Genomic DNA, 18340 nt, shown 5'->3' with positions numbered 1-18340 from the left:
TCAAGATTTTTTTTCTTTTTCTTTAGTTTTCAGCAGTTTTATTATCATGTTATTGGACATGGACTTCTTTAGTTTTTTTTTTTTTTTGCGGTACGCAGGCTTCTCACTGCTGTGGCCTCTCCCGTTGCGGAGCACAGGCTCCGGACGCGCAGGCTCAGCAGCCATGGCTCACGGGCCCAGCCGCTCCGCGGCATGTGGGATCTTCCCGGACCGGGGCACGAACCCGCGTCCCCTACATCTGCAGGCGGACTCTCAACCACTGCGCCACCAGGGAAGCCCTCTTTAGGTTTTTATTATCTGGGACTTGCTAAGCTTCTTGACTCTTCAGGTTTATGCCTTTTGCCAAATTTGGGAGGTTCTCAAATTGTTATCTCTTCAAATATGTTTTCTGTGCTTTTCTCTACCCCTTCTCAAACTCCAAGATAGAAATGTTAAACCTTCTGGTATTGTCTCCCAGATCTTGAAGGATCTTTTACTCTTCCTTTTCTGTGTTGCTCAGGTTGTGTTCTTCCTATTAATCTATCTTCAAGTTCACTGACTCTTTCCTCTTCAAGTTCACTGACTCTTTCCTCTTTCATCTCCATTCTGCTGATGAGCCCATCCAGTGAGTTTTTCATTTTGGTTATTGTATTTTTTTCTGTTCTGAAATGTTTATTTGATTCTTTATATCTTCTTTTCCTTTGCTGAGACTTTCTATTTTTCCATTTATGTCAAGAGGCTTCCAGATTTCTTATTGGAGTATTTCTTTAATAGCTGCTGTAAAGCCTTTGTCAGGTAATTGCAATATCTGTGTTATCTCAGCGTTGGCATCTTTTCCTATGTGAGCTGAGATTTCCCTGGTTCTTCACGTGCTGAATAATTTTGATTTCTATCCTGGACATTTTAAATATTACATTATGAGACTCTGAGTCTTACTGAAATCCTGTGGAGAACATTGATATTTTTGTTTTAGTGGTTAATTAGCCCAAGGTGGGTTCAGTGCTCAATTTCTAACCAGCTTTCTGTGGTCTGTGGTTTCAGGGTCAGTTCAGTTTTCAAATCCTGTGTGGTGCTGTTTAGATCTGTTCCGGATCTTCACCACCCAGGGCCCTGCCAGGAAGTTGGGCATAGTCTATTCGGTACTCAGTTCTAAAGGCTGTGTATGTTGTTTAGAGCCAGCTCCAGGAATGAGTAATTCACAGGTGAGCCCCTGTGGAGAGAAGAGAAGAGAAGAAAGCTAGAGAAACTGGCTTTCCCAAAAGGTGGAGTGTTTACTCCTTGAGTAACTGAAAGTTTCAGTGTCTTTGTTTTGGCTTGTCTGTTTTGGCTTGAAATAACAGTTCTGTTTTAATGTTGTCATGGGTATCTGTTGGGCTCCTCTGGGTAATATCCCTTGTGCTTCTAACCCTGAAGTTCCTTCAGGGAACCACTGCTGACGCATTTCCAGGCTGTACAGTGTGCATATTCTGTATTCCCTGACTGTAGTTGTCACTTCAGGAACGAAAGCCAAGTCCAAGATTTTGCATGGAAATCTTGGGAAAGAGCATGTCTCTTTCTGCTGATGTTAACTACGTGAGGGGGATGTAAATCTGAAGGTGCATCTTCCCATTGCTTTCAAAGAGCTTACTGAATAGTAACAAGAGAAAAGCATAGCTGAACAACGGAGGTAAACAGATTTTTGATAATATTGATACGGGTCCACCACTGCCTGGAGACCTTCTGCTTCTTGTAGGACTTCAGTTACACAAACCCGTTAATTTCTATTTTTCTCAAGCCACTCTGTGTTAGTTTTCTGTCCCTTGCAGCCAAAAGTGTCCTCACTAACGTATAAATGGACCCTTTGTCTATTATACTTTATTGTGGCCTGAATCTTGAGTTGATTATCTTTAATCAACAGCCCTGGCAATTTGTATTGGAGTCATTTGTCAAAACCCATTGGAAGGAATCGTAACTCGCGGGGTGAATTTTATCCATCTGTATCCTCTCCTTGTTACTGTTTTTGTCAGTAGTAACTGTTCTGTGTTTTTAGGGTACCGCTCATTTTGAGTTTTTCCCAGAAGCAGACCCTGGGTAGAGAATTTGAGTACCAATGGCTTATTTCAAAGGTTATCCCAAGAGTATTAGCAAGAGATTGGGGGAATAAAAGTGGGAAAAGAAGGGTGAGTTATTGAGAAGTTTTCCATATAGAGCCCCTTGGGCTCATTCCTGCTGGGGTGTTCTGGTGGACAGGTGTAGAAAGAGCCCCAGAATTACCCAGCCAAGAAGTGAGGAAGTGGGGGACATTCATCCTCCACCTCACAGCCATCATTGCTAAGGGCTGTTTCTATGGTTTTAATTCCCCAGCACTTCTGGCCTGTGCTGCTTGGGAGCTGAGAGCAAGCCTTTAGGGGAAGTTGTAGGTACCTGTAACAGGACATAGTAGGCATGTGCTTGGGAGACCCCAGCAATTCACAGGGACATGGGGGGGGGGCACGGCCAGCATCTGCCACCAGACCTGTGAATATTCTTGTGTTCAATTCCTAGATTTTCAGCTTAGCCTCTTCACACAGAGTAAGAAGGTGTATTGATTGCATGTGTATCGATTCATAAGTAATGACTCTTCGCAAACACAGTAGCTTTAAAACTTATCAAGTTTGGGCTTCCCTCGTGGCGCAGTGGTTGAGAGTCCGCCTGCCGATGCAGGGGATGCGGGTTCGTGCCCCGGTCCGGGAAGATCCCACATGCCGTGGAGCAGCTGGGTCCATGAGCCATGGCCGCTGAGCCTGCGCCTCCGGAGCCTGTGCTCCGCAACGGGAGAGACCACAGCAGTGAGAGGCCCGCGTACCGCAAAAAAAAAAAAAAAAAAAAAAAACTTATCAAGTTTTCTCTGTGTTTGGGAAGATGAGATTGAGGTCGAAAGTGTGATGGTTTCTAGGTGATTTCAGTCATTCTTTCATTCATTCATTCATTCATTCATTCACACAGCAAATGCTTTGGGGGAATGGAAATCAATAAGCAAAAGTCCCCGTCCTTGGAAAGGCCACAAGCTGATGGCAGGCAGGCAGAAGTGTAATCACTGGTGGCTTAAAATGATACTTGCTTTAATAGAGGTGGATATAAACTGTTATTAGTGCACAGGGCTAGAGTCACAAAGAAGACAGTACTTGTGTCTTAAAAGATGAGAAGGAAGGAAGAAAGGGAGAAAGGGTGTTTATTCTCCTTGCTATTACTGTGTAGCAAATTTCCACAAACTTATAGCATAACATAGCAACCATTTTATTATGCTTATGATTTTGTGGGTCAGGAATTTGAAAGGGAGCACAGAGGGGTCAGCTTGTCTCTACACCATAATGTTTGGAACCCAGCTAGGGAGACTCGAAGGCAGAAGGTGACTCTGGGTGGGGTGTGGCATCATCTGAAGGCTCACTCACTTGCTTATCTGACAGTCAGTGCTGACATTTGCAGAGACTTCAGGGAAATTGCTGACTAGTACATCTACACTTGGCCTCTTCATGTGGCTGCTTGGGCTTCCTCACAGCATGGTGGCTGGGTTCCAGGAACAAGTGCTCCAAGGCAAACAGGTAGAAACTGTATTGCCTTTTATGGCCAAGCCTTGGAATTCACCTTCACGGTGATCACAAGCCTGCCCAAACTCAACAGGAGGAAATTTGAACCCATCTGTATCAGTGAGGGGAGTGCCAGAGTCATACTACGAGTAGGAAGGGAGAGATTGTTACAACCAGTCTTAGAAAATAGCATTGACCACAGCATTGAAGGGATAAAATCATTTTGTCCCTCTGGTATTTAGTAATATCTTTCCTGGGCTGCATTATTTTTTGGTAGATAGCCCTTTAAATTACTTGACTGTCAGATTGACCCATAAAGGTATGGTGAGAGAGATATATTATTTGATGCATTTCTCACACCTCTTCTGTCCATACAGTCTTTCTCTCTGGCCCACACTTTGAGAATCAATGCCATAGAACCTGGGCAGAATGGGGGAAGAGGGTGTCAGAATTAGCAGAGCAGATTCTCTTTGGAGGTCAGACAAAGGCAAAGACTGTGAATATTCTTACCTTCATATAAAGTTGATTATAAATATATATGCTAATTTATTTTCTCAGTGGATCTAATTCCTGGGTGTATTAAAAAAAAAAAACCTTGGGTTCACGTAGTGGGTGGCATTATTACCCTCCAAGAGAACATTCTATTTATGCTACTTTTAGAGTAACTATCATAAGACTCAGGGCTGGTTGAGAAAGTCTCTTTTGTCCATTACTTGGATTTTGTCTTTAAAGCTGAATCTTAATACAGATGGTCCCTGACTTACAATGGTTTGACTTAGGATTTTTCAACGTGACGATGGTGTGAAAGTGACGTGCATTTGGTTGAAACCATACTTTGAATTTTGAATTCTGAATTTTGATCTTTCCCTGGGCTAGAGGTATGTGGAACAATACTGTCTGGTGATGCTGGGCAGAGGCGGGGGCCGCAGCTCCCAGTCAGCCACGTGATCAGCAGGGCAAACAACCCAAGTACTTACAACCATGCTGTACCGAGGCAGTCGTTATGTTTTTCACTTTCAGTACCGTGTTCGATAAACTACATGAGATATTCAACCCTGTATTGTAGAACAGGTTTTGTGTTAGAAGGTTTTGCCCACCTGCAGGTTCGTGTGACCCTTCTGAGCACGTTTAAGGTAGACAAGGCTAAGCTATGGTGTTTGGTAAATTAAGTGTATTAAATGCATCTTCGACTTAAGATATTTTCAACTTAGGATGGGTTTATCGAGATGTAATGCCATCATAAGTCAAGGAAGATCTGTTGTTTGCATTTTTAAAGCCATATTTTAAAAATCTTCACAATGGGTATCTCATAATCAGGCTGTGTAGCACATGGAGACATTTTGGCCCTTAGCTGCGTGCAGGAGCTAGGAGGTAGTGTTGCACCGTAGTCTGACAGTTGAGAGACTGAATCCCAAACGTGCACTTACTGTTCTGTGACATGGGGGCAACTTACTCAGCTTCTCGGAGTCTTGGTTTCTTGATCTGTAGATTGGGGATAATGATACCTAGTTCTTAGTATTGGCACCGCTGATAAAATAAGACAATTAAAGTGCCTGATACCTATGAGATAACAAATTGAATATTGGGGAATTCTAAGAGAAATTGAATGGCTTGCTCACTAAGTTGTCTCTGGAATGAGATGGCAGGTCAGTAGCCACATAATCAGTCTTTAGATTTTTATGTCCTTTTCCTGCCTGTAAGGGCTGGAAAAAGGCATAAAACAGCTGAAGCCTTCTTATTACGTGTATGTGTGCACGTGTGTGCGTGTGTTGGAATCTTGGCTGTAAAGAGTATTTCCTTTATCAACCTCTTCCTCCCCCATCACCTCCATTCCCCTCTGTTTCCGTTTCATGAGACTGGAAGCTTCACAGACATTTCCCGATTATTTCTCAGTGACATATATTAATTGAAGAGAAAGCAAAGCCTCGTAGCGGAAAGGCAGCCCGAGTCCAAAGCCCCTACTTGGTGCAGCCTTCCAGCTCCGGAGGAGCCTCACTGCCCTTTCCCTGCAATCTGATTTGGAGCCAGGTCTGTGGTGTCACTCCAGGGCCGGCGATGGAGTTGTCACGAAGGACAGAGCTGGCATCTGCCCTGCCTTGTGATTAAAGACCTCCAGCACCTGGAGGAGGTCCTCCACCATCCCCCCCCGACCATGTTGCCATGAGGCACCAGGTTTACTGGGTGCCCCTGGAAATGGTGAAAGAATCACAATATCACTTGCTTTCTTTCTTTTTTTTTTTTTTTTTATTTGTGGTACGCGGGCCTCTCACTGTTGTGGCCTCTCCCGTTGCGGAGCACAGGCTCAGCGGCCGTGGCTCACGGGCTCAGCCGCTCCACGGCATGTGGGATCTTCCCGGACCGGGGCACGAACCCGTGTCCCCTGCATCGGCAGGCGGACTCCCAACCACTGTGCCACCAGGGAAGCCCCCTTTTTTTTTTAAAGTTAGAAAGCCACAAAGCCACACAGTGAAATCACTGAAAATGTCAACCCAGAGCTGCCCGTTTCGTTTGGGCCTCGTGTAGATGTGTGGTGTTTTTTATCTTAATTATTATATTGATGCCACTCCACCTTTCTAATTAAATCCCTTTCCTCATTATCCTGGTTTGCCACGATTATTGTCTGAATTGAAATGGATTTCACGACAGCTCTGAAAAACCAGAGTTGGCTAAATTTAGCTTTAATTAGGCAGCGTCGTAGCCCGGTGATTATTTCCTCATTTCGTTTGGATTCCACTCACTGGAATGCTAAGCGGGGGTCTGGCGCAGTGTTCGTGCCCTTCGCAGAGAATTCTCTGCCATGTTTCTTGCGATCAGGGTGATTGTTTTGTGCCACAGTTGGTTTCTACAGAGAGAACTTTAATCCTCTTGTATAACTCAGGGTTTACTGGAGTTAGTCAGGCTGTGCTCTACAGCTGTCAGGTACTGGGAGGAAAACCCCAAACACAATGTGAGGGCATCTCCACCTAGTACCGAAGGGTGAGGGGTCACATGGGGGGTCACATGGTGGGGCTTCCCAGTGGTTAGAACAGCAGGCAGTCTCTATGACGCTTAAGGAGAAAAGGGAGGAGGGCGGTGTTGCTGGAGTCCAGGGCCATGTGGTGTGAGCTACAGATATGGTGGGTCTGAGCTGCAGGAGCTGGGACCGTAAAAGGAGGGGCCCCAGAGAGACACAGCTACTGTCCTTGACACCCCCTGAAGCAGAGTGAGAGAAGGATAAATACTTGGGCCTCTTTTACTTCCTGTCCTTTAATCTTCTGTCAGTGCCTCCAATTGGCAGAATCTACCTGGGAACCAGCAGGCAAAGACACCAAGGAGATGGCCTTCTCTGCGATGCAGAGCAGAAATCTGAGAGCCAATAGGCAAAGGACGGGTCCAGGAACCGTCTCTCCCCTAGGATTTGGATGGAGCTGACCTTGACCTTTGGCTCCAGGGGTGGGCATATGACTTAGTCCTGGCCAATGAGTGCTTTCTACCCATGGACTTTACTGATTAGTTCAACAATTCGCTTGTTACCATAGAGAAGATAATGGCTTGGAATGAAGCCAGGATAAAGGAAAGCAGAACAATGAGAATGGAGAAAGATTACCAGCAACCATGTTTGAAGACCTGCATCCAGCCATCACTGTGCCTAGATCTCTCAGTTATGTGAGCCAGTAATGTCCTCCCCTCGCGCGCGCGCGTGTGTGTGTGTGTGTGTGTGTGTGTGTGTATTTCTGTCACTTGCAACCAAATGACTTCTAACACACAACAAGCCTCAGAGAGAACTGGGCTACCAAGACACGACAGTAAGAACTTGTGACCAGTGACTGAGAGGGAAGTCTCAGAGGGAGGCCAGTCATGAGGTGGACACCTTCATATGAGTCAGAATCTCAGAGGTCAATAGAAAGGCCCCCTATCCGGGTTGGACTAGTGGTATCGGTGATCCCTCTGGTCGCTGCTTACCCAAAAGGAATTCTGGACACTCTACTTCTTAGGCAGATCTAGCTCTAATAAATTTCTTACCAATTCCTCAGCTTCTTTTTTTTTTTTTTTTTTTTTTGCGATACGCGGGTCTCTCACTGCTGTGGGCTCTCCCGTTGCGGAGCACAGGCTCCGGCGCGCAGGCTCAGCGGCCATGGCTCACGGGCCCAGCCGCTCCGCGGCATGTGGGATCCTCCCGGACCGGGGCACGAACCCGTGTCCCCTGCATCGGCAGGCGGACTCTCAACCACTGCGCCACCAGGGAAGCCCCCCTCAGCTTCATTTTTGCTCTCCTTTAGCTCTAGGCTGTGACATTTGCCATTTCTTTAACGTTGAGAAATATTTCTTACTCCCATCATTAAAAATTATTCTCCTTATGAAGCCTTCTTATGTGTCAGTTACTCTGCTAGTGAACTTTATATATATCCTACTTAATCTTTACCTCTGAGGACAGTTACTTACGAGGTAAGAATTATTATTCCTATTCCCATTTTTAAAATGTGGAAACTGAGGCTGAGACGGGTTAATCGACTTGCCTAGGATTTGAACCCTAGGCAGATCCTAGATCCCACCATTCTAGCCATTGTGACATGGAGCCCCCCTCTTCCCTGAGGGCCTTTATTCATCCTTCGGGTCTCACCTCAGATCTACCCCCACATTAGGTTCAGTCCCCCTGCTGTGCACTTCCCGAGCTGTGTGTAGTCTCTCCAAATAGTCGTCAACACACTGCGCTGCAGTCACTGGTTTAACTATCTGTGTTGCCCACAAGACTGGGGCCCCCAAAATGTGTAGGTTGTATCTGCCTTGGGGTCCACGCTCTTCTCAATGTCCAGACCCTTTTTTAACTAAAAAAAAGAATGAATTTTGAACCATCGGTGGTTGGTTTTAAGGGATCCTGCCTTTCATTCAGGATTAACCTGAAAATAGAGTGAGAAGTGACTGTTTTCACTTAAGAATCAAGTTGCTGGGCTTTAAGGGGCCAAGGACTGCTTCAGATACAGCTTGATCCAGCCCCAGAGTCTGAGAGGTTCCAAGCCCCATAGTCAGATAAGGAGGGGCTGTTAGGCAAGGGGAGTCTTGCCACACTTCCAAGTCATAACATCATAAACATCCGCCCTGCTTACCCCACAACCAAGATTCCCCCTTGATTTCTCCAGCAGGCTGTGAGCTTTCAGAAGCAAGAATTCTGCATCTCAGCTCTCTTTCCCGGCCCTCAACCTGGTGCCTCGTACTCTGTGGGCCCCTCCTGGATGCTGCTTGGCTAGTCATTGGTGGAATGCTTCCTCCCAAGACTACCTTCATTGCTCTCCTGGGCTGAAGTATGATGGAGTAGGTCCACGCTAAGTCTGCTCCCTGTAGTCTTACTATATACTACCTCCAAACTAAGATGAGGTGGAAGGTGGCAGTGACCTTGGGATTTCAGACAAGTGCCACAGAAGACCAGGGGGACTACTTTCAGCCATGGGACTGCTGACCACTTCTGGAAAGTGGAAGCCATGTGGGTCTCCATGTAGGTCTCTCTTATACCCTACCCTGGGTGAAAACTAGATTCATTGCCACCTAAGGTGCTCATGAACCCCAGCATGAAATCACGAAGTATTTGGAATTAACTTTGCATTTGTATAAGATGGTCCATATGTGGCAGTCACAGCCTTTGGGGCTTTGCCACTTTGCCTTGCCTGATACCAAGCATCTGTGTGGCTGTGTGTTCCATATGGAATGGAGTTCTAAGAGCTGGCAGAGGCAGAGGTTAAACTTTTTTTTTTTTAAGTTAAAAACTGTCAGTTTGGGACTTCCCTGGTGGCGCAGTGGTTAGGAATCCGCCTGCCAATGCAGGGGACACGGGTTCGAGCCCTGGTCCGGGAAGATCCCACGTGCCGCAGAGCAACTAAGCCCGTGCACCACAACTACTGAGCCTGCACTCTAGAGCCCGCGAGCCACAGCTACTGAGCCCGCGTGCCACACCTACTGAATCCCACGTGCCTAGAGCCCGTGCTCCGCAACAAGAGAAGCCACCGCGATGAGAAACCCGCACACCGCAACCAAGAGTAGCTCCCACTCGCCACAACTAGAGAAAGCCCGCGCGTGGCAACTGAAGAGCCAATACAGCCAAAAATAAGTAAATACATAATAAGCTTAACTTAAAAAAAAAAACTGTCACTTTTAAGATGTCAAAATGTTTGCTCTCTAGGGTAGAGATTATCTTGGGAGCAAAGTCAGCCTTTGTTATAGGAGATCCCCTCTGGTGGGCAGTGCTAGTTGAGACTTGTGAGTCAATATCTAAATCTGGGAAGTCACCCACAGGCAGACATTGCAGCCGGTCTGTGTTCTGTTTAGTCCTATAAAGTGAGAGTGTGTCAGAACGGGGTGAGAAAATTTCTTTCTCTGAAAGCTAGACAGAAGCTATCCTACATCTGAAAAATTTACCAGAGCTATTTACATGTTTCATATAGAGATTGTGAGTGTTGACCAAGGAAGATTTCCTTCACATCAGGTTAGAAGAAAGACTAGATCGGGCGTGGTAGAGAGCTCCCCACCGAGTGATGGCTTCACATACAGAGTGAGCAGCCCAGCTGGGGAGCTGGGGCTGGTTCACTGTAATGGTCGGGTCCTGGCCATTTGGGTGGAACCATACTGTACGTTGGGTGAGGTAGTGAGGTGCTGGGCTTCCCTTTAAGCAAATGGATGTTACCGCTGTTGGTCACCCTCGGGACCTCACAGGTTCCCCGGGAACTATACTCAGCTAGGGAAAACTTTTCTCCCCCTTCAGGGAGACGTTGATTCCTTGGTGGGGGACCTCAGTTGATCCCTGACTTATAGATGGTCTCCTGGGAAGCATTTAAGATAAGTTCTTAACCACTTAACTCATCTTCAGAATGAGTTCAGGACTACAGACACTGGAAGTAACTACTCTTGGAGCAGATGTGAGTTCTCCTCTGTGGAGTATTTCTATAATTCCCAAATTTTCAGTGAATTCTTATTAAAAGAGAAAAAATTAGAAGTTACAAGGGTAAATGTTGGCCTCATCCAGGTTTATATCCTTTCATTTCCTGTGTACTTGTCAGCTTACTTAACCTCTCTAAGCCTGTGATTCCTTATTTGTAAAATGGGTAAAAATTGCACCTAACCCATAGTATTATTGCGTACTGGCTGAAAATGTACAGAAGTAAATTAGAATCTTTCTGCTGTTTTGGTGTCTCCATGACTAATTTCCCATATGCAGGCTGGCTATAAACTAAAGAGAATTATCATTATCAAAGCAACATATTTATACTTGGTTTTAAAATGCCTTTCCCCAGAGAAGTTCCAATTAGATGTTGATGGGATAGAGTATTTTCATTTTCTTTCCTTTTTCTTTCTTTAGCAAGGATGTAGAAAAGCATTAGTGCCTGTTAATGAGATGATCATGACAAAGGTGCTGTGAAGGAATGGGGTGAAAATGAATCTATAACAATAACATCACTTTGGTTAAACTTACTTATTATTAAGCATATTGAAAAAGAAAAATGGGTAGTAATTGAATTCAGTTTATAACACTTTAATGGAATCATTTTAATTAAATGGTAAAGAGTGCATATTTTGAAACATGCTGTTTATATATTTGTCTGGGAGGGGAAATTTCATTGCATCGGGAGTGAGAGAAAGATGAACAGAATTCCCCCTCAACCAACAAGGCACTTTCCTGGAAATCTGGTTTTCCTTATCTCATAGGTTCAATCGTTCAGCTACTCTGCTAATTATTTCAACTGGCAGTTTTCAAAGAAATTAACACGAAGAATTCTGCAAAGTGAAATTGAGCATTCGATTATAAAATCTGGTGTGAAGTCATTATGGTGCGTTATTGGGAGAATATGAGCACAGCTTCTAAGTTCATGAGCCGTTAACAAAGCGTAGATTCCAAATACACAGACATATTTCTTGACTAAGCACAATGTTACAGGTGATCTTCCGGCTGCTTTCGATTAAGTGCCTATTACTTTTAATTATATTTAAATCGCCAAGAATTTTTAAGCCGTTTGGAGCTTGGATTCTAGACTCAAACTGCTAAGGTTGAAATTCCAGCACTACCACTCACTAGCTCTCTGACCAGCTTACTTAGGCTCATTGAAGCCTTAGCTCCTTTTCAAGTCTTTAAAATGGGAGTAAGGATACTTATCTCAAGGCCTGAAGTGAGGATTTAGTGAAGTAATATGTAAAGTGCCTAGCACAGTTCTCAAAAATCTTTGGTATTATTTTTTTGTTGTTAATATTGCACTTGCAAATGGTAGAAACCTAACTTAGATAAGTTTTCAAAAATAATAATGATAGCATATATTGGGACTTCTTGTGTGCCACTCACTAGCATAACCACTTCATCTTCATTGTTTTATTTCTTTAAAAGGACCTTCTAAAAATATGTAAGTGAAAAAACCTAGGTTTGGTCTGGTTCCAGGTAAGGCTGGACCCAGGAGCCCAAATGAGGCCCTCAGATGTCTGTCTCTTTCTACCTTTCAATGCTCTCCTCCATGATGGCATCAGTCTCAGACAGATTCTCTCCATGAGAGAGCCAGCAGCTTCTAGCAATTCCAGGCTTTTATTCATTCAGCTCCTCTAGCCCAATCATTCCAGCATAAGTCCCAGATGGCTTTTGATTAGATAGAGTTGGGTCAGTGTCCTTTCCTGACCCAAAACCATAATCAGGAAGATGAACCTTCTGATGAACCTGACCTGGATCACTTGCCCAACCCTTGTTTGGATTGAGGATGGAGTATAGGGATTGAAGGCAGCCCAGTTTGTAATCTTTCTACTTCATTTTCTGAAAAGCAAGGAGAGCATCAGGGATAACAAAAATCAAAACTCATTTACAACATCTTCGGCAATACTAAGAGGCAGAGAAAAACCCAAACCAAGAGGTAGCAAAACTGGTATGAAATCAACACTGGTGCAACAGGAAGGAAGGGAGATTCTGAAACGTGTTATAAGCTGCAAATCCGCCAGATGGTCGAACGCAGAAGAGGGTTGCATCTTGAGTGAGAAGTGCTGTGAGCAGATTTGAGAACAAAGAACAAAAGTAGGGGTTGGAGAAAGGGAAGAGGACGTGTACGCTCAAATCACATCTCTATAAATGGAATGGTGCAAGCATTGTCACCTCAGGATCGATCGTCACCCAGATTGTGCACGTCAGTACATCCCCAGGACTCTTAAGAGATATGGTCTGGGGCAGGGAAGATGCAGGATGAACTTGAGATAGCTTATTCTGACAGAAGGAAAGGAAGCTTTCTAAGGTTAATAGACTTGTATCAAAATGACATAGAAGGTGGTCTGAAAGGGCTCCCAGTGGCCAAAGTTGGGACAATTGGGGCATCAAAAAGAATAATGATTATAGATATAGATAAAATGTGTTTAATATATAAAACTCATGATTTCATAAAGGCACTCAAAAACGAGAAAGCCAGAAAAGCGTAGTATGAGATAGCCATTAAACAACTCCTTACTTTTTAATTGATAATTAAAGGAAAAAACTAAATATTTCTCCTGCCTTTCCAGGAGAAATTGTATGACAGAATAAACAATTAGCCCAATTGATGAAGAGAAGCTGTACTTTACAAAAGAACGCCAGTTAATAAATGCAGAAGGAATGATAGAAGTTGAAAACATAATTTTACAAAACCTAATGAAATTATGGATTTAGGCAAGATTTATATATTAGGTGAGTGGCTAAAAAAATTTAAAAATCTAGTGGCTAAAAATAATAATCATGTATTATTCTTCATTACTCTACGAGTCAGCTTGTTGGTTCTTATGTCTGGAGCAGCTCTACTGGTCTCTGTATTCAGCTGATGGCTCACTTGGGGCCGGTGGGTCTCAGGTGGCCTCACTCATATGTCAGGCAGTTGACAGGGATGGCTGGATGGCTGAGGTCTCCCTCTGTACTGTCTCTCAAGAAGGCCTAGGATGGCTTTATTCACATCTCTGGGACCTCAGCTGGAAGAGCTCTGGTCGCTGTCCGTGGGGTAACTTATCCTGCAGTAGAACAGTCCAAGCTTCTCTACATGGCAGTCTCAAGGGTTCAGCAGCCAAAGGGTGCAACCACTGGTACGCAAACAATCTCCAAGCCTCTGTTTGCATCACGTTTACTAGTATCTGATTGACCCAAGCCCAGACTCAAGCAGTGAAGAAAGAGACTCAATCTCTAGCTAGCAAGTCTGGTAGAACTTTCCACAATGACGGAAGTTTTCCATATCTGCACTGTTCAAAGGGCAGTGCAACTGAGGAACTTAATTTTCAGTTTTAATTAATTGAAGCTAAAGCGTAAATGACTACGTATATGGCTGGAAGCTACCACATTGGACAGTGCAGTTCTAGATACAGAATCCCCTATGGTGTTTTCTAGACAAAATATGAATCCAGCCGTCCTTTAGATCTAACTTGCATTCTTTAGGAGATAGAGGGGTATAGGAGTCGGCTCCATGGTACAACAAGGAAGCAATCAGAGAAATCTAGAAGGGGAGACATTCCACAGGAAAACTGGCCCGATGTCTTCAAAAAGCCAGTGTCATGAAAAGGGGATCCTGACAGACAGAAGAGAAATAAGGGCTGTAGCAGCCAGAGAGCTTTCTTCTTAGGATTCCTGGATAGGACTAAACAGTTGTAAGAATTGTTTTAGCTTAAGTGGGGAAATTTGAATATGGTTTGGCTCTTCCGTGACATAGAGAATGTACTGAAGCGGAAAGGTCAAGATTCGTTGACCAAAAAAGGCTAAGTGTTAGAACAGTATGTAGAATATAATCTCCTCCTGGGAAAGAAAAATACGCATAGATGTGTGTGTATATATAGATACAAATATACATGCAAACATATAAAGGTCCAGAAGCATATGCACAGAAAGGTAAGACGTGGTGATTCTGGGTGACAGGAAGGTGAAGTTTTGTTTGCTTGATTGTCTGTGTTTTGTAATTTTTTATAAATGTAAATGTGCTGCCTCTAAAATAATAAAGGGGGTATTAAAAATACAAGAGAAAGTCGCTACTGAGTGGGAGGTGCCAAAGATAAGCAGCCATTATACTGTGTGTGCGTGTGCGCGTGCGTGTGCATGTGTGTGTTTTCAGGAAACGCTTCATCACGATAAAGTATTGCAAATACTTCCTGCAGACAAGGGAAGATGACAGGGCTCTGCAGCTGCAGAAAGAACTTAGGTAATCTGAAGGATCTGGTAAATGGATCCCTTCCTTCTGACACCACAGCAGCTTCAGCCATCAAGTTGGATTAGACGATCAGCCTCTCCCATTGAGTGGCATGTTCTAGAGTGTTCTAGTTTGAATCATTTATGTAGGCTTCTAGTTATATTGCTCAGTTTCCCTCAGAAATAATGGCCCCAGGGACTGAATGTCGTGTAACAGAGAAAGTGAATAAATTGGTGCTGGCCCTGCCAGGTGTCAAACAAACAGGAATATATTGCAGGAAAAGTGCTCCATCTATAATTAATGACATTTTAAAGTTTTACCAGAAATTGATAATACAGTGCTTGCTTTTATTGAGGTTTTCCCTTTAGTGATGTGTACATATTTTAAAGTAGGTCTACTATGAAATATACATTAAACTCTTCTTAAAAACATAATCGCCGAGTAGAAAAATATCTTTATAAGTGTCTCATTGTCACCCTTTTTGCAATGATTCACTCTCAGTGTTCAGTGTAGAAGTTCCAAGAACATAGTGTTTGTCTCAGAAAGCGTATTTGAGAATACCAAGTAAAAAGCGAATTTGCCAAATTTTTTACAGCTTTTTATATAATTGCCAAAGTCATAATAAAAATCTAGATTGACACTAGTTTGTCTTGGAATTGCATGACTATCTTTTTAAATACACATGTATTAACATTTCTGAGTTATAAGCCCATTGGGTAGATAAATCTTTCTAGCAGTCAACTAAATAATTAAATAGCAAGGCCAGAGCTTTTATTATCCCCCAAATCTGAAGTTGAACATTTATGATGGAACAAATGGATACATTTCTCTTTGGGCCCCATTAGGGAGAAAGGAGAATTTTTAAGCTCCTATTGTGTAGCAACAGCACTTGTTCAAGTGTTAAGTTCTATCAAATAAAATTAAGTGAAATCAAATTCTCTTCTCATCTGTATACTTTATGGCTTTGCTGAAATTCCTTATTCTGAGACACAGTAGGCTGTCACACCTGTCCCATAAATTTCCAAAGCATTAAGTCACTGTCTGACTTCTGTTAGCGCTGCATGCATTTCCCCTTAAATTTGCGAGTAACCACAAGCTTTAACAAGTTCACAGATGGGACTTCCCTTAGGAATCCGCCTGCCAATGCAGGAGCCCTGGTCCGGGAAGATCCCACATGCTGCGGAGCAACTAAGCCCGTGCGCCACAACTACTGAGCCTGAGCTCTAGGGCCCGTGAGCCACAACTACTGATGCCCGCACGCCTAGAGTCAGTGCTCCACAACAAGAGAAGCCACTGCAATGAGCAGCCCGCACAATGCAATGAAGACCCAAAGCAGCGAAAAATAAAGAAAAATAAAGAAATAAATGTAAAAAAAGAAAAGATCTAGCAGTAATTTAAAAAAAAAAACAAGTTCACAGAATCATTTTATTTTCTATAGTCTCCTACTGCCAGCATTGTTATCAAATCCCTGAAAATCTTACTGTTTCATTACATATAATTCGCAAATGACACACAATGTGATGTTTTGATTATAGACAAAGAATGATAATGATTCTGTAGCATTTTGCTCTTTATATTTACACAGAGCCCTCTCGAATTGCTTGTCCGGGGATCCAGCCACAATGTTTGTTGAGCACAGTTGTTTACAAAGTATTTCATCTAAATGAAGAGGATGGAAGCCATCATGGGAGGAGAAATCAAAGCCTTCAGAGCTGGAGAGTGTAAGTTGTGTATATTCATTCTTTTATATGTATTGAGCGCTGGCAGTATGCTAAGCATCATGTTAGGTGTTAAGGATACACAGGTGAGTAGTATAGTCACTCATTAACTTACAGTCAGCGGGGAGAAGCAGAAATTTAAAATGGAATTAATCAGTTAATGCAATTAATCAATAAATTACCTGCAGTCATGAGAAGTGGTATGAAGGAGAAAAACAGGCTAGAAGAATATGTAACAGGGCACTTGACCTGTCAGGGTACAGGGAATGGAGGCTGGGTAAGGGGAAATCAGTTAGAAAGGGCTGAACTAAATGCCATTCCAACTGAGGGAGGAAGAGGAGTTGGAAAGCGAAGAACAGAGAGAAATATTACAGACAAAGGAGGGGAACAGCACGTGCAAAAGCCCTGAGGTGGAAGGGACTTGACAAATTCAAGAACTCATAGAAGGCAAATATGGCTGACTTGGAGAGAACCCAGGGAGAATGGCATGGTATGGCCAGAAGGGGCCAGGGGCCAGCAAGATGGTACAGATGCCACAAAAAGCATCAAGCAGGTTTACGTATCTGGGGTTAAGTTTGGGTAAAAAGGAAAGATTGGGCCAAATCTTTTGGCTTTAATATAACATACAGCAGTGCACCACCTGACCAAAAGAGAGAAATAACCTTCTGTCAGTGGCGTTTGAATGGTAGTACACAGCCAAGATGGGGCCAGGGTGGACTGGAGACAGGGCTGCCAGCACGGAGGATTCACAGAGCTCTGCCCATTGGACTCATGATTGTGGATGTGGTGGGGGGGGGGGGAGGACGTGTGTAGCTGAGACACAGTAGAGGGATAAGAACTCATCGGCTTTGGTGAGAGAATGGATGAGAAGGCTGAAGGAGAAAGAACAGAAAATAAGGCTCATGCTGATGGCATTGATGAACTGCTACCTGGTGGGAGATTGTGGATGAATGCTCCAGCTTTTGGGGTGTGCTCTACACTGCCCCCCCAGAGGTCCCCAGAGGGGATGAGCCACAGTTGCCCGCGTTTCTCACCTGCTTGATGACATACCTTTTATCAGCTTCCTTCCCTCCTCCATCTCACTTCCTGGTTCCCCCACTTCCTGAAACCATCTCCTGGATGAACTACTTCACCTCACATTCTTGTCTCAGGGAACAAAACCTAAGACAGTATGAGTGCAGGGCAGAAGGTGAAACACACACACACAAGCACACGCACACAGACACACAGACAGACACTTTGTTTCAAAGCTTCAACAAGGTCAAAATTTGGCATGTAATTTTGGGCACAGTTTCCATGCACGTGATCACTGAATTCCACAAGAGGCTGAGTTTCTTACAGAGAACATGGAAGCTCAGACACTGTCGGGGCTATGGGAAGACAAGCTTAACGTGGTGGGAAGGGTGTTGTTATGAGTAAGAGTGACAAAGTTTGCCTTGGTAGTCTTTAACATAGAAAGTTTTCAGTGTAGCCACTCTGAAATTTGGAAGAGAGTTTACACGTTTGAGAAAACTGTGGACCAGCGGCCCAAGCAGTATATGAAAAACTTCTGGGTTTGTGTAATGTTTTGGTCATTAATTTATATAGTAATATGTTCACATATTACTATATAAATATAGTAATTTATTTAATGTAATAGGTTATTTAATGTAATAATTTATTTAATTAATTAATTTAATTTATTTAATGTAATAGGTTAAAAAAAAGACCACCTCTAGTTAGTATATATTTTATAAGATTCTCTTGAGGATACGTCTAGATGAATTTATTTCCAAAGTTTATTTTTTATAGAAATTAACTAAGCCAGTAAGAAAAATGCTACATAGGATATTGCCTTATACTTGCCCAGCCCATTTTTCTTCCAATATTTCACAACTATTTTCATCACTTTAATCACTTACCAAATATTAGTTAGGAAATGCATTAGTAGTCTTATTGTCTAGATTTGGAATTGACACAGAGAAGAAATGTGACT

The 18340-nt window shown here is 43.4% G+C and overlaps 1 protein-coding gene across 1 annotated transcript in view; it reads left to right on the top strand.

Annotated features, from left to right (window-relative positions):
• PROK2 (prokineticin 2) overlaps window positions 1–18340 on the top strand; it is a 180060-nt gene that overhangs the window by 88870 nt on the left and 72850 nt on the right. Inside the window, exon 2 of the transcript XR_010947313.1 lies at window positions 16233–16368. The gene's annotated coding sequence lies outside the window, so the exon portion shown is untranslated. The remainder of the gene's footprint in view (window positions 1–16232; window positions 16369–18340) is intronic.

This window comes from Pseudorca crassidens, chromosome 10 (assembly GCF_039906515.1).
Source record: "Pseudorca crassidens isolate mPseCra1 chromosome 10, mPseCra1.hap1, whole genome shotgun sequence".
NCBI lineage: Eukaryota > Metazoa > Chordata > Mammalia > Artiodactyla > Delphinidae > Pseudorca > Pseudorca crassidens.
This window is presented reverse-complemented; position numbering and strand designations above follow the sequence as displayed.